This window comes from Pseudophryne corroboree, chromosome 6 (assembly GCF_028390025.1).
Source record: "Pseudophryne corroboree isolate aPseCor3 chromosome 6, aPseCor3.hap2, whole genome shotgun sequence".
NCBI classification, from domain to species: domain Eukaryota; kingdom Metazoa; phylum Chordata; class Amphibia; order Anura; family Myobatrachidae; genus Pseudophryne; species Pseudophryne corroboree.
This window is the reverse complement of record NC_086449.1, coordinates 804,596,569-804,612,732: the sequence shown is the minus strand read 5'-3', so window position 1 is coordinate 804,612,732 and position 16,164 is coordinate 804,596,569. Positions and strand designations below refer to the sequence as shown.

The window sequence follows — 16,164 nt, the reverse complement described above, 5'->3', positions numbered from 1 at the left end:
ACCCTTATCCTGGCCCTTTCACCCTTATCCTGGCCCTTTCACCCTTATCCTGGCCCTGTCACCCTTATGCTGGCCCTGTTACCCCTATCCTGGCCCTGTCACCCCTGTGCTTGCCCTGTCAACCCTATACTGGCCCCGTCACCCCTGTCCCTGTCCTGCCGCCCCTACCCTGGCCCTGTCACCCCTATCCTGTCCCTGTCATTTCTGTCCTGGCCCCTGTCCTGGCGCCGTCACCCCTGTCCTGGCACCGTCACCCCTGTTCTGACCCTGTCACCCCTGTCCTGGCCCCGTCAACCCTGTTCTGACCCTGTCACCCCTGTCCTGGCCCTGTTACTGCATACCCTCCAACTACCTTTTTGGCAGGTACAGTACCCGCAGCGCCCCCAGACCTCTCCCCAATGCACCACACCTCCGCACCTTCCCCTCCACCACATGCGGCACTCCACCCCTCCCCTACATGCTGTGCCTCCAGACCACCTACACCACACGCGGCTCCCACTCCTCCGCCCCTTCACCACCCAGAGCACCTCCAGGCCCCCTCCACCATTCACCCCCCTTATATGTCTCCCCCCACACCTGCCCCCCTCCACTCGCAGCATCTGCAGACACCCTCCTCCATCCGCGGTCCCTCCCTCACCCACCCCTCCCCCACCAATGGCACCCCCGCACCTGCCCCTCCACCACCTGCAGCACCTCCGGACCTCCTTCCCCATCCGCCGCACCACCCGTACCTGCCCCTACCCTACCCATGGTGCCTGCGGTCCCCTACCCCACCCCCGGCACTCCCGTCCCTTCCCATCCCACAGCACCTCCGGAACCCTTCACCCACCCACACCTGCCCCTCTCCCACCCGTGGCACCCCTGCCCCTCCCCCACCTGCAGTGCCTCCGGACCCCTCCCCCATCTGCATCCCCCACTCCTCTGCCCCTCCCCTATCCGCAGCACCTACCGAACCTCCCCTATCCGGGCCCCACCCCCACTTCTGCCCCCCCTCCACCTGCAGCATCTACAGACACCATCCGCAGTCCCCCCCGCACCCGCTACATTCTGTACATCGTGCCCTGCAGGTGCTGTTCACGCTGTCGCAAGGGGCTGCGCCTCCTTCACCATCGCACGCCCTTTCATTGTGCAATATTTAACCACTAACAAAGGAATGCAGGTAATACTCCATATAATACAAATATTAAACCCCAGAAAGGCATGCAAGGGTTAAGGGGGCGTAGCCCCTTGCGACGGTGTGAAGAGCGCCCGTAGGGCGCGATGAAGCACCTAGTACTACAATATTTGTTCTCATTTTTGTTTATTTCAGAGATTTTGTATACCAATGGTGGATCTTTGGTTGTGAGAAAAACACAGATACTAACCCACTAACTATAAAGGATTCTTTGTAGTAATTCCCCTGTTCTTTCTTGGTGATTAATTTATGCTTATTACTGTCTTATTTAGACAGCACAACCAAGAATGATTTTGTTATCTATATACAATTGACTGGTGTATAGTACAATGCAAATAAGGAAGGATTCACTTTGATTGGATATTTATGGCCTTGATACTTGTTTGCCATACAATTGTCATATCCAATCTGCACTTTTTGAGCCTGCCGTTCACATGTGTGTCTGTCCTTCTTTCATTTTTCTTGTTGAAAATATGAACGATTCCATTTCCAATACAAAGTGACAAATGAAAGGGCTAGCTTAAGAAATTGCGGACATACCCCACTGGAGATGCCCAATCTCTTCCGATCTTGGAAGCTAAGCAGTGGAGGGCCGGACCAGTACTCGGATGGGAGACCACCTTGGAACATCCTGGTACTGCAAATAAATTTTGCTGCCCAATTCTAAGTCACAGATGGGTACTCGGATTCATATGACCTATGATTTAATTCCCTGCAACTACTTTTTCCATTTGGGATTTTTGCAGTATGAATGATGGTCATATATTCACTTGACAGACACCATTGAGACTAGTAGGTGTTCCCCCCCCCCCCCCTTTTTTGTGAATTCTAAAGCTTTTCCGGCTTACATTATATTATAGCAATTTTCGCTAATTATTTACTAAATTGATATAGATATTTTTTGCACAATAGTCTTGAATCACATAGAATAAGTTTTGAACTCCGATAATTCTATATATTTTTAACAAGAATCTATTAAAATCATGATTTTACCAGTTTAAGACATGTATACAACCTAGTTCCTCTGAGTTAGAGTGCTCCCAAACAAGAGTCTACTTCTTTTTCCATTTCTCTTATTTGGTATTTTTCTCAATATATTTCTGACTCATGGGAGCACCACTGAATGGTAACTATATTTAGTGCACCTTAAAAGACATACTATCTTTCTATATGCACAGTTACCTTAATCTGAAGCAATTCTATAACATAAATTTCAGTTTCTCAGAGGACATTACTCAGATTGCTTTTCGTACAAAAATTGTTGCTAGACCGGTGCGGCTCCCACAAACCCCTTTCTTGAACCAAACTATACATGTTAAGATCTTTTAGCCTTTCCGTATTTTCTGTATTAATATCCTTCTGGAGATATGGTCTCCAGAACTGGACACAGTATTCCAGATGGGGCCGCACCAATGACCTATACAGTGGCATTATTACTTCTCTTTTCCTGCTACTGATTCCTCTCCCTATGTAACCAAGCATCTGACTTGCCTTTCTCATTGCTTTGTTGCATTGCTTTCCTGCCTTTAAGTCACTTGAAATAGTGACTCCTAAATCCCTTTCCTCCTCAGTAGTTTCCATTATAGTACCCTTGATATAATATTTAGCCTTTGGGTTTTTGAGACCCAAGTGCATGATTTTGCATTTTTTAGCATTAAACTGTAGTTGCCACATTCTTGACCATTTTTCAAGCCTCTCTAGGTCATCAATCATTTGTTTTACCCCTCCTGGTGTGTCTAGCCTGTTGCATATCTTTGTATCATCTGCAAAAAGGCATACTTTCCCTTCAATACCATTTGCAATGTCACCAACAAAGATATTAAAGAGAACTGGTCCGAGTACAGATCCCTGGGGTACTCCACTGGTAACATTTCCCTCCATAGATTGCACTCCATTTACTACAACTGTCTGTTTCCTATCCTGCAACCAGGTTCTTATCCATTTAACTGTTTTATAATCTACCCCCACGCTTTCAAGTTTATTTAGCAGTCTGCGATGTGGGACAGTGTCAAATGCCTTACTAAAGTCTTGATATGCTACATCTACAGCTCCCCCTTGATCTATTATTTTCATCACAGAGTCAAAAAAGTCAATAAGATTTGTTTGGCATGATCTCCCACCAGTAAATCCATGCTGTTTTGGATCCTGTAAGATGTTTGATATAAGATATTCCACAACTCTTTCTTTTAATAGTATTTCCATTACTTTCCCTACTACTGATGTAAGGCTTACTGGTCTGTAGTTACTTGCTTCTTTCTTGCTTCCGCTTTTGTAAAGTGGAACTTCATTTGCTCTTTTCCAGTCCTCTGGAATGGCACCTGTATTTAGTGACTGGTTAAATAATCCTGTTAATGGTGCCACCAGCACATCTTTTAGCTCTTTTAGTATCCTTGGGTGTATCCCATCTGGCCCCATTGATTTATCCACTTTTAGTTTTGAAAGTTCAGTTAGGACCTTCTCCTCTGTAAATGTACTTTCATCTACCTTATTTTTATGAATGTCCTTGCAACATAACTGGGGCACCTTCCCTTCTTCTGTAGTAAATACTGAGCAAAAATAATTATTTAGGTGATCTGCTATTGCCTTGTCTCCCTCCACCAAATTCTCACTCTCTGTCTTAAGTCTCATTCTTTCATTTATATACTTAAAAGAAGTTTTGCCCCCTTTATCTACTGACTGGGCCATTGTCTCCTCAGCTTCTGCCTTGGCACGTCTGATCACTTTCTTAGCATCCTTCCGTCTGTCAAGATACACCTCTTTGTCATTATTATTTTGGGTCTGTTTGTATTTTCTAAAAGCCATCTTTTTTGCTTTCACACTAGTTGATACGTCTTTTGTGAACCACACTGGCTTCCTTTTCCTGGTGCTTTTCCTAACCCTTTTGATACAAAGGTCTGTTGCACTTAGTATTGCACTTTTCAGTTTTTCCCACCTCTCCTGCACTCCTTCCAAGTTCCTCCAGTCTGCCAATGAATCACTTAAACATCTCCCCATTTTTGCAAAGTCAGCATTTCTAAAATCCAACACCTTTGTTTTTGTGTGACAGGAGTTGGATCCTGTCTTTATACTAAACCATACTGCTTGATGATCACTGGATCCCAGGTGCTCACCCACATATATGTCTGATATCCTGTCACCATTTGTAAGAATTATGGGGGTCATTCCGAGTTGATCGCTAGCTGCCGTTGTTCGCAGCGCAGCAATCAGGCTAAAAGAAAACGGCATTTCTGCACATGCGTATGCCCCGCAATGCGCACGCGCGACGTACGGGTACAAAGCCCGTTGTGGTTGTTGATAATGTCGATTTATATACAGGAATGAAAAGCTATACCTTCTATACACTCTAAACACACTTTAACCTGAAGCCGCTGCGACCGCTATACTTAGTACACACGCTACGTACTTTTTACGCTATTAGCGTACAGAGTCCCGTACAATGTACGGACTCTGTGTACAAACGCCGCGCTGACGGTACAAAGTACACACACAGCGCGTACACACCCAATGAATACACTTTAAACCTTATACAGCTAAGCAATGCGATAATGAATACACTTTTAAACCTTAGCAGGGAAAGGAAAACACAACACCGATTTGTAGTTAAACCACTGGGTTCCGACACAACAGCGTATTATTGCTGAAAGGGGGTTACAATATATACAATGCAATATAAATGAATATAACAGAATAATGGCTACAATCAATGGTACATACGCGAGTGGATCCGCCGCGCTACCAAGTCTGGTCCTCCATTATCTGATAGATAACGTTGTGAGTCTTGTGTCTGACCAGGCCTGCAGCAGGCTCTCTTTATAAAATTCTTCCAAAGTACAACACAATAGATACTGTAATCCCTTTGTCCATTGGACACAGGAATGCACATTTACAGTACAGGAGAGGTCATAGGTCGGTTTGAATTGGTGGGCGATGTCTGTTCCAACTGTTCTTGTGGGTGGTCTCCTCTGGATTCCCGCCGCATACATAATGTACAGTAAATGCAGTTTATCTCTATATTCTGCTTCTGCACATAACTATCTACAGGAACATGCGATCTTCCGCAGACCAACACCGGAATGTTACCCTTAAAATACCCTACAGCTGGATACCAAACACCACCTTATAACCTTAGTCTGTCCCCTCCTATCCTGTAAAGGTGAATCCCTTTGTTCTGTAACCATTTAAACTGCTGTAACTTTCTGATGTGGTGCAGGGGGACTATGTGTACATTGTGCACTATTTGGATTAAATATGTAATGTGTTATGATGGTTTTTCGTGCGCTCACAATCTCTACCGTAAATACTCATACCACGCGCTAATGCGCATGTCCGCGGGAGCGACCATACGCAGATTGCAAATATGCGCACACACGGCAGCGCAAGTACGCGCACGGAGGCCATCTGTGTGTGGTTTGTACGTGATGTGTGTACTGCAATATTTTTCGACTTTGACATTGTGCACAGGTTCTAGCGAAGTTTTCAGTCGCACTGATGGCCGCAAGAAGATTGAAAGGAAGGAGGCGTTTCTGGGTGTCAACTGACCGTTTTCAGCGAGGGTTTGCAAAAACGCAGGCGTGTCTGAAAAAACGCAGGTGTGGCTGGGCGTTCGCTGGGCGGGTGTGTGACGTCAAATCCGGACACGAATAGGCTGAAGTGATCACAAGCGCTGAGTAGGTTCAGAGCTACTCAGGAACTGCACAAACTGTTTTTGCAAAGCTCGGCTGCACAAGCGTTCGCACTTCTGCAAAGCGAAAATACACTCCCCAGTGGGCGGCGGCATATCGTTTGTACGGCTGCTAAAACTAGCCAGCGAGCGATCAACTCGGAATGACCCCCTACATCTAATATTGAGTCTTTGTGAGTGGGCTCCCTCACTAATTGCTTGAGAGATGCTCCCTGTAAGGAATTTAGAAATTTGCCACTTGTAGCTGAACTTGCAAAGGACCCCTCCCAATTACATCAGGTAAATTAAAGCCTCCCATGATTATGACTTCTCCCTTTAAAGCCATAATGCCCACAGTAGTAGCGCCCCTTATACACATAATGCCCACAGTAGTGCCACTTATACCCATAATGCCCACAGTAGTAGCGCCCCTTATACACATAATGCCCACAGTAGTGCCACTTATACCCATAATGCCCACAGTAGTAGTTGCCACTTACACATAGGGCCTAATTCAGATCTGATCGCTGGACTGCGTTTTCTGCTGCCCTGCGATCAGATATCGCCGCCTGCAGGGGGAGGGGAAAATGCTGTGCAAGTGTGCGATCGCTTTGTTAGCAGAGCTGCACAAAAATCAGTTTGTGCAGTCTATGCGCAACCCAGGTCTTACTCAGCCACTGCGATTGAATCCTCCTGATCTGGGCCGGAGCTGACATCAGACATCCTCCCTCAAAACACCTGAGCCTGCCTCCGTTTTTCCGGACACTCCCGGAAAATGCTCAGTTGCCACCCACAAATGGCCTCTTCCTGACAATCTCCTTGCGAACGCCCATGTGACTGGATCCTTTGCACCTCCCGTCGCAGGGTGCTGATCCCCGTAGAAGCCGTCCATCCCGCCAGCGCTGTGCTCAGACGCAATCGCAGTTCGGATCTGATCGCGCGCCGTGAGAAAACACACAGCAGCGATCAGATCTGAATTACCCCCATAATGCAGAGTAGTAGCATCCCTTATACATAATGCCCATAGTAGTAGCATCCCTTATACGTAATGCCCACAGTAGTAGCATCCCTTATACATAATGCCCACAGTAGTAGCATCCCTTATACATAATGCCCATAGTAGTAGCATCCCTTATACATAATGCCCACAGTAGTAGCATCCCTTATACGTAATGCCCACAGTAGTGCCTCTTACACAAAGTGCCCACAGTAGTAGCGCCCCTTATACATAATGTCCACAGTAGCGCCGCTTACGCACATTGGGCCTAATTCAAGGGTTGATTGCAAAACAACATTTTCCTCTAATGGGCAAAAACATGTGCACTGCAGGTGGGGCAGATATAACACGTGCAGAGAGAGTTAGATTTGGGTGGGTAATTTTGTTTCTGTGCAGGGTAAATACTGGCTGCTTTATTTTTACACTGCAACATAGATTTCAGTTTGTAGACACCCCACCCAAACCTAACGCTCTCTGCACATATTATATCTGCCCCACCTGCAGTGCACATCAGGGACGTGCGGTGAGCTAAATGGCTCAGGAGGCACTGTCTAGCACCAGAGCCAAATTTACACGCAATATATGAGCCAAAGGTTTCATGTGGCCATTATACACAGGTGCAGCATTATAAACTCCTGGAAATTTGGTGAGTTTTGATAAGAGATGTGCGGAATAGATAGGCAGGTGAGGCCATAGACTTTTTACTCCAGAGTTTTGGCTATTAAAATTATTAGAATAATGCAAAAAAGATATTTCAAACATTTTCTTTGTATTTTTCATATACTTTATACAGTCAAAACTCTAGCTCAAACGTTAGTATGACAGAAAAGGCTCTGCCTCACCCCACCGCACGTCACTGGTGCACATGGTTTTGCCCATTAGAGTAAAATGTTGTTTTGCAATCAACCTTGAACTAGGCCCATAAAGCCCACAGTAGCATCGCTTACACACATAATGCCCACAGCAGTAGCACCGCTTACACACATAATGCCCACAGTAGTTGTGCCGCTTACACACATAATGCCCACAGCAGTAGCACTCCTCACGCACATAATGCCCACAGCAGTAGCACTCCTCACGCACATAATGCCCACAGCAGTAGCACTCCTCACGCACATAATGCCCACAGCAGTAGCACTCCTCACGCACATAATGCCCACAGCAGTAATGCCGCTAATGCACATAATGCCCACAGCAGTAGTGCCTCTTACACACCTAATGACTACAGCAGTATCAACACTAATGCACATAATGTCCACTGGCAGTAGCGCTGCTTGCACACATAATGCCCACAGCTTTAGCGCCGCTTGCACACATAATGCCCACGACAGTAGCACCACTAATGCACATAATTCCCACAGCAGTAACGCTGCTTACACACATAATGCCCACGACAGAAGCGCCGCTTATGCACATAATGCCCACAGCAGTAGCGCTGCTTACACACATAATGCACACAGCAGTAGCGACGTTTATGCACATAATGCACACAGCAGTAGCGCCACTTATGCACATAATGCCCACTGTAGTAGCGCCACTTACACACATGATGCCCGCAGTACTGGTGCCACACACATACACATCAGTGCAAGCCTACTCACACACACACACACACACACACACACACACACACACACACACACACACACCTCACGTACTCTCCCTCCAGGTAACAGCAGCAGCTCATCCTGTTACATGCAGCCCTGGCCTGGTCCCGTCCATGTAGCTACGCCCCCTCAAGGCCTGTGCAGCTCCACCCCCTGATACTGCATGGCTCTGCCCCCTTTTCAGGCCGTGATTGTGCTTATTGTGAGGGCGCAGCGGCAGCCAGCGGCAACAACAGACAGCACAGCAGGGATGTAGAGCAGAGAGAGCGCCTCTCCAGCCTGGCGCCTCCCTGCTCTGCATGAGAGAGGGACAGCAAGGACATACAGTAGAGAGAGAGAAAGGCAACAGGGTAAGATTGGCAGCTTGGGCACTCCAGCGGTTGTGTTGTCTCTGGGCCTCTGCCCGTAGGAGAACCTTTACAGCAAGTTGCTGTGGACATAGCAGGTCCCCTGCCTATGCGCAGTAGATCGGGGAAGACATGCAGCCTCCCTGTAGTGGATGCCACACAGGATCCAGAGGCTGGTGGTCTGGCTGCCATCACTGTGGCACAGGTAGCGGACGAGGAGCAAAGAGTAGGCCTAGGTAACAGGGTAGGTTTCCCGAGTCATAGGTCGACAGAGGAGGCTTGGAGGGCAGGTCTGACAGTTAGGGCAGACAGTTGCCAGCTAGGAATGACAGAGGTGCAGTGCCTGGGGCACCATGTGGGAGGAGACAGGAGTAGGCCCAAAGCAGAGGCGACCAGAGGCTGTCCCTGGCCCACATCACCCAAACTGGTACTGACCTTAGAACCTGTAAGGCCCTACAGACACGTTGTCACCGACTTTAGTTCTGTAGTGAACCCCCTTACAGAGATAACTAGGAAAAGCATCCCCAAGTCAGTGGACTTTGCACCCGCTTGTGAGTTGGCATTCCAGTCATTGGAGGAGGCTCTGGTACCCGCTCCAGTGCTGATGGCGCACATTCTTGACCAGGACATTGTGGTAAGAACTACTGCGCCACTGCATGGACTGGGAGCAGTACTGAGCCAGAAAGAGCCATATGGGCAGGAGCACCCTGTGGCCTGTTTGAGCAGAACACTGCTATGGTGGGAGGTGGGGTATGCCACAATTGGGACACCTTGGGTGGCACTTGTGTGTACATTGGACCAGTTTAAACTTTGTTTGCGTAACTGGCCCCCCACAGTGTTGACTTACCACCCACCTGTTAGGTGGCTGCAACCTTCCTTGGGGAGAATTGACAGACTGTTGTGGTGGAGACTTGGACTTCATGTGGACTATGTGAACATTGTGTCCCCACAAGAATCGGACCACCATAATATGGATTAACTGTCTAGGCCGGAGCCTACACCCCCAAGGTAGTGTCCCCTTCCACCCAAGAGACTGCGGGACCAGGAGCCATATCGTTGGGACATGACTCGCTGGTTTTCCCGCTTGAATTGGGGGGGGGGCGGAGAGACCCTCCAGCCACAGGGGTAATGGCGGCCGTGGCACTGAAGGGGTTAACCCCTCGTGCCCGGCACCTTTTTTTTTTAGAGACAATGGGCGCTTGACGCCACTTTTAAACTGTGCACTGGCGCTAGGCGCCATCTTTAAATGTATTGTGGGTGCTAGGCACCGGGTATTTAAAATATGTTTATTAATGTGTCATATGTTATATTGCTGCGCAGTGCGCAGTTGGAGAATGATGAACTGCATTGACAGGGCACTTATGAGAAAAGTACAAGGTATTTTGTTTCTAAAAAGGCCTTGAAAATAGTTCTTGAGACACTTTTGCATAGGAAGTCGTATGGTAATTGTCCTAGCTCCAGACTTGCTATGTACAAATAAGTGTCAATTAGCCAGCCTTTTGGTGGCCAAACATCTTTGAAATACAAACGAAGGTGGAAGGAAGACTGTTTGTTTGTGTTGCAGCCTTTCCTGTTGTAATCCCAAACACTGGGTTTGCATGGAGATGTGAATGAGACAGAAACATTTGTATTTTGAAGCTATGTAATAAATTTATCAATAATGAATGTTAAACTGATAACAAACGTTGTCTGTGTGACAGGAAGGAGGAAATTGTGTCATGCACTTATATCCTTTTGAAATGTAATTTATTTATTTGTATTTTGTAAGATATCCTGATTGGATGGAAAGGACTCAGGGGGGACATGACCCCCTGTTGTACTGTGTGGAAAATTGAAATAAAAAGGAGGCCTGCGAGCATCCGTAGTGTATTATACCAGTTTAATTCTGCTTTAACATCTTGCTGTATTGCTGAGCCTTTTTGAAGGCTGTATTTGGGCAAATAAAGATCTTCTGCCTAAAGACGACCGCGTCATCTTGTGACCTACAGGGCTATGCGAAACCTAGCCCCGTTCACCGGCTGTCGAGGGTGAACCAGCGTCTCCAAGTTCCGCCTTCCGCCAGCTACCGGTAAAGGCCTAGTCAAGCGACTAGTGGGGATTCGTCAACACCACACAGGTGTGGTAAGGCAGCATGTCGGCACATACAGAGCAGAACCGTGGTTCTAAACGCCACGGCAGCTTAGGAGTTTGGTGGTGGCTGCATAAACCCGCCCACGGCGCAGTGGGTGGAGTCAGTAACAGGTGGTTACTGACGGTAAGCGGGAATCCCCTATGTGGCCAGGTCTTGTGTGACCTAAACATCCATTCTGTGTACTGGGGATGAGACGCGAAAGCGGTGAGGGATATCGTACGGGACCGTCCGGTCACAGGCAGATTTTGGTAAATGGGCCCCTTAACCACTTGTTAAATTGTTCTAAGTACCAAAAGAGCATTTTTACAGATTTATTTGTCAGATATTGTGATTATCAACGCTGCATAGATACAGTCCTTATACATGAGAGTGTGATGCTGAACAACTACACTGGAATAACTACACCCCCCCCAACATGACCCATTCCATCAGGTACAAAATGCTCAGCTCCTAGACTTCCCTGCCTGTGGTGACTCCAGAGGTTGGGCTGCAGAGCAGTCACCAGTTCAAGTAGGGGAGCTACACCAACTGCCACTCCAAACACTGCCAAATATCGCCATCCAGTACTCATCGCAGTTGGTGTGGCTTTCCTATTTGAATTTTGGATGGCGCTGCAGCCCAAGCTCTGCAACTGCCACTGGCAAGGAAGTCCAGGAGCAGAGCATTTTGTACCTGATGGAATGGGTATGTAACCATTATGCATCCAAGTGTTGCGACCAGTGCCTCGCTGGATGCAAATGGTTAATCACGGAACACACGCCGCTTGCAACCCTCAGAGCCTTTTGTTAAAGCTTAATTTGGAATGCACAACCTGCCCTTATCTTTTGACACTGTGTCCTAAAGGGTTTGCATAATATTTTAATTAAAAAACTCTCCATATTAGACAGCCCCTCTGTGCTTCTGCCCTGTCAGCACACGCTCCGGAGCACAGGCTGCATTAGCAGAAGTGTACCTTTCGCTCCATTGATTTTCAGAGGAAAGTTATTGAGTGGGTATAGCACGGTGAGAGGCTGCCAATAGCCGGCACGCATGTTGCAAGCTCTTCCCAAGCTGTTTTGAGCAGCGTCCAGTTAGCAGCTCCATAGAGGGTGGGCAGACACATATAGGGTGCAGATGAGCAAGAAAGCAAATCCTAAAGAACATTTTATATCTACAAAGGAAATGCATCACGCTTTTATAACGATGGGAACCAGACCTAATGGACTTATCAGAAGTGTCAGTCAACCAGGCAGGGAGGGTGAACCCAAGAACTGACTAATACACAGTCATCCATTATTCTTCTTTGATGCAAAGATATCTGAAGGGTGTGTTTACGCAAGTGCGAACAGATGTAGCCGGTTATACAGACGCATATACAGCGGGAAAAACTGAATTATCTGAGGATGATCAGGGGTAGGTGCAAATAACAACTAATGACGATGATATTATCGTTCCCGAATGCTTGTGATTGGCCATTTAAAAATGTTCCGCTGATGCGTGACTTCTTCATCACTCCGGCATATATTATAATTTTGTGAATGTGTTTAAACAGCAAGTGTGTGCGTTTGTGTATAGCCTAAGCCAGCCCTATTCCCTATAAATAACACCACTGATATGTGTTTTTGGAGGGACAGAGGTCTTTCTCCTAGCAACAATTCTGTGACGGCCATGTTTGTGTAGCCTCTCTCTAATGATAGAGTCATAAACATTTACCATGCTGACAGAGGCCTATAGAATGTGGAATGGAGTCTTTAGGTTCTTTGGGATTTCTCTGAGCATCATACGTACTGATCTTTGGGCCGAACTGCCCATCTGGCACTTCTGGCAAATGCCAGAAGGGCCCATGGCCTGATGGGCCAGTCCGGACCCGCAGAGAGACCGGGACTGTCCGAGCAACTTTGTTCTGCTGGGCGGCTCACAGAAACAGAGGCTGACCAAGTAGCTCCACCTCCTGGTCCTCTGCTCATCCGCCCAATATTCAGAGAGATGGGGGGAGTACCACGAAACCAGACCCATGTGAGTCGTGGCACACCCCTATGAGCTGTGACTACGGCTCCCCCACCTGGTCGCGAGCGCTCACGGTACTTTTCCAGGGTTGGTTTACATCACCAGTCCGTGTGCCTGGGTGTGGGGGGGTACTTTTACATATGGTTTCCCCATGTTGGCTTACTTTTGATGAATAATTAATAACATTTTAAAACTGGGATTATTTGTCACATGAGTTAAGATTTATCGAGCTTGAGACTCGGGGCCTGTAGGCGTACGCAGCGTGGATGTTGGATTGAATCAGTCAGTGTTCTAAATCTCCACCAAGCATCTGAGTCGCACTGAATTTCAGTGGCCATTGCTATGTGGTAAAGGGGTTGGCTAGCTAGATGTGGGCATGTTGCGGCCGGCGGCGGCATCGCCTTTCACAGTTACACTGGCACCGGCAGTGATATCCCGATGGACATTCAGACAACCATAGGACTGCTCTAATGTCCGAGGGGCGTTCGATGGTGCAGATTGTACGACTTTTTACGCAAAGCGTCAGATTAGAGACGCAGCCACTCGTATCTTTGTACGTATTCCGGCGGCTGCGGGATCACCATAAATTCTTATTTGCATCCATCTATGAATATGGCCCTTTGTGAGGAATGAAGTATGTCCTGTTGTGTAAAAACAGATTTGAAAGTGGTTGTACTTTATTTCCGTTCTTTCCACTGTCTCCTTCCATTCTCTGCTCTTTTCCGGTGAGATGCAGCTAATTGCATAGCAACTGGCACTATGGAGGAACTATAGGTGGGCATTTAGCAGCAGCGTCGCCGGTACAATTAGACAGTTTGAACTCTGACCTTCTCTATTTTTTTTCCTGGCTAATTAATTAACACAATCAAGACTGATTGAATTCACTCGTAATATTCATTTTGGACCTGCAACCGCTGACTGTAAGAAGGCATCCCTGTATTGTATGTGTGCAAATAGAGGTTTAGCACAGGAGCAGTCTGTTTCACGTAGGTGCATAGATCTGGTGATAAAGGGGTATATATGTAACAGGGTGCGAGTTCTGTGAAGCGGGGCGATAACGGTAGCCTGTAGATTTAGGGGTCTATTCATGAAGCAGTAAAAAGAGTGGAGAAGTGAGCCAGTGGAGAAGTTGCCCATGGCAACCAATCAGCTGCTCTGTATAATTTTATAATATGCAAATTATAAATGTTACTTCAATGCTGATTGGTTGCCATGGGCAACTTCTCCACACTTTTCACTGCTTCATGAATAGACCCTTTAGAGAGGTGGGGTTTTTTGCCTTTTAAATTATGGCCGCTGTAAATCTACAGGTTTAAAACGCCAAGATTGCGCCAGGTCACCAAACGCAGACTCTTTTTTTTTTTTACGGACAACACCACAGTCTTCCAAAATGCCGTTCTGGAAATGGGTGCTGTCCAACTTTCTATAGACACTAGAAAATCATATTTACTGAGAATGGCAGGAATTCTCAATGTGCTGTGCATTGGCCTCACATATAGGGGTATATGCAATTGCGGTCGAATTCCCGAAAATGTCGAAAAACTGGACTTTTTCGGCCCAAAAAAAATTCGACAATGCAATACAGTACTTTTCGTCAAAAAAACGTACTTTTCAAATTCGACTTTTTGAAATTCGACATTTGACAAATTCGACATTTCTGCAATGGTACAAATGCGGCTTTTCGACAAAAGTATATTCAATTGAAGAATGTAAACTCGACAACAGTGCTTTTCGTCAGTAAATTCGTCATTTTCAATCCGCCTCACTTTGCTGGCGGAATGTAATAATTTTTTTTAAAAACATGGGTTTTTTTGTGTGTTTTTTTATTGCTAATAGCATATCTATTTATATTAGAAGGGATTAGGTACTTGGTTTGTCTATTTAGGAGGCACAAGTATTATTTATATATTTTTTTAAATATATATATTTTTTTAAATGGAATGGGTTAAAAACCCGAAAAAAAATTGCGTGGGGTCCCCCCTCCTAAGCATAACCAGCCTTGGGCTCTTTGAGCCGGTCCTGGTTGCAAAAATATGGGGGGGGGGGGAATGACAGGGGATCCCCCGTATTTTAACAACCAGCACCAGGACCAGGCGCAGAGCCTGGTCAAAAAGAGGGACCAAAAGAGTACGGGTCCCCCGTATTTTTTGTACCAGCACCGGGCTCCACTAGCTGGACAGATAATGCCACAGCCGTGGGACACTTTTATACCGCTCCCTGCGGCCGTGGCATTAAATACCCAACTAGTCACCCCTGGCCGGGGTACCCTGGAGTGGGGACCCCTTCAATCAAGGGGTCCCCCCCCAGCCACCCAAGGGCCAGGGGTGAAGCCCGAGGCTGTCCCCCCCATCCAAGGGCTGCGGATGGGGGGCTGATAGCCTTGTTGAAAATGAAATAATATTGTTTTTTCAGAAGAACTACAAGTCCCAGCAAGCCTCCCCCGCAAGCTGGTACTTGGAGAACCACAAGTACCAGCATGCGGGGGGAAACGGGCCCGCTGGTACCTGTAGTTCTTCTGCAAAAAATACCCAAATAAAAACAGGACACGCACACCGTGAAAATACAACTTTATTTCACACATGCCGACACATACATACTTACCTATGTTGACACGCCGACTGCCACGTCTCCAATGTCGAAGAATCCGGGGTACCTGTAAATAAAATTATACTCACCTAAATCCAGTGTCCTGTGATATTTGTAATCCACGTACTTGGCAAAAAAAAAAAAACGCATACCCGATCCACACGGACTGAAAGGGGTCCCATGTTTACACATGGGACCCCTTTCCCCGATTGCTGAGACCCCCTGTGACTCCTGTCACAGAGGGTCCCTTCAGGCAATCAGGGAGCGCCACATCCTGGCACTCTCCTGATTCCCTATGCGCGTCTGAGCTGGCAGACAGCGCATCGCACAGCACCTCCATTAGTTTCAATGGTGGGAACTTTGCGGTCAGCGGTGGGGTTACCCGCGGTCAGCCGCTGACCGCGGGTGACCTCACCGCTGACCGCAAAGTTCCCACCATTGAAGATAATGGAGGGGACTGTGCGATGCGCGTCTGACAGCTCAGACGCGCATACAGCCAATCAGGAGAGTGCCACGACGTGGCGCTCCCTGATGGGCTGAAGGGACCTTCTGTGACAGGAGTCACGGGGGGTCTCTGCATTCGGGGAAAGGGGTCCCATGTGTAAACATGGGACCCCTTTCAGTCCGTGTGGATCGGGTATGCGTTTTTTTTTTTTTTGCCAAGTACGTGGATTAC

At 47.3% G+C, this 16,164-nt stretch overlaps 1 protein-coding gene and 1 pseudogene across 3 annotated transcripts in view; both read left to right on the top strand.

Moving 5' to 3' along the window:
* Positions 1-16,164, top strand: part of TMEM178B (transmembrane protein 178B) — a 518,981-nt gene that overhangs the window by 159,451 nt on the left and 343,366 nt on the right. The window lies entirely within an intron of this gene.
* LOC134939000 (5S ribosomal RNA) lies at positions 1,701-1,820 on the top strand (annotated as a pseudogene).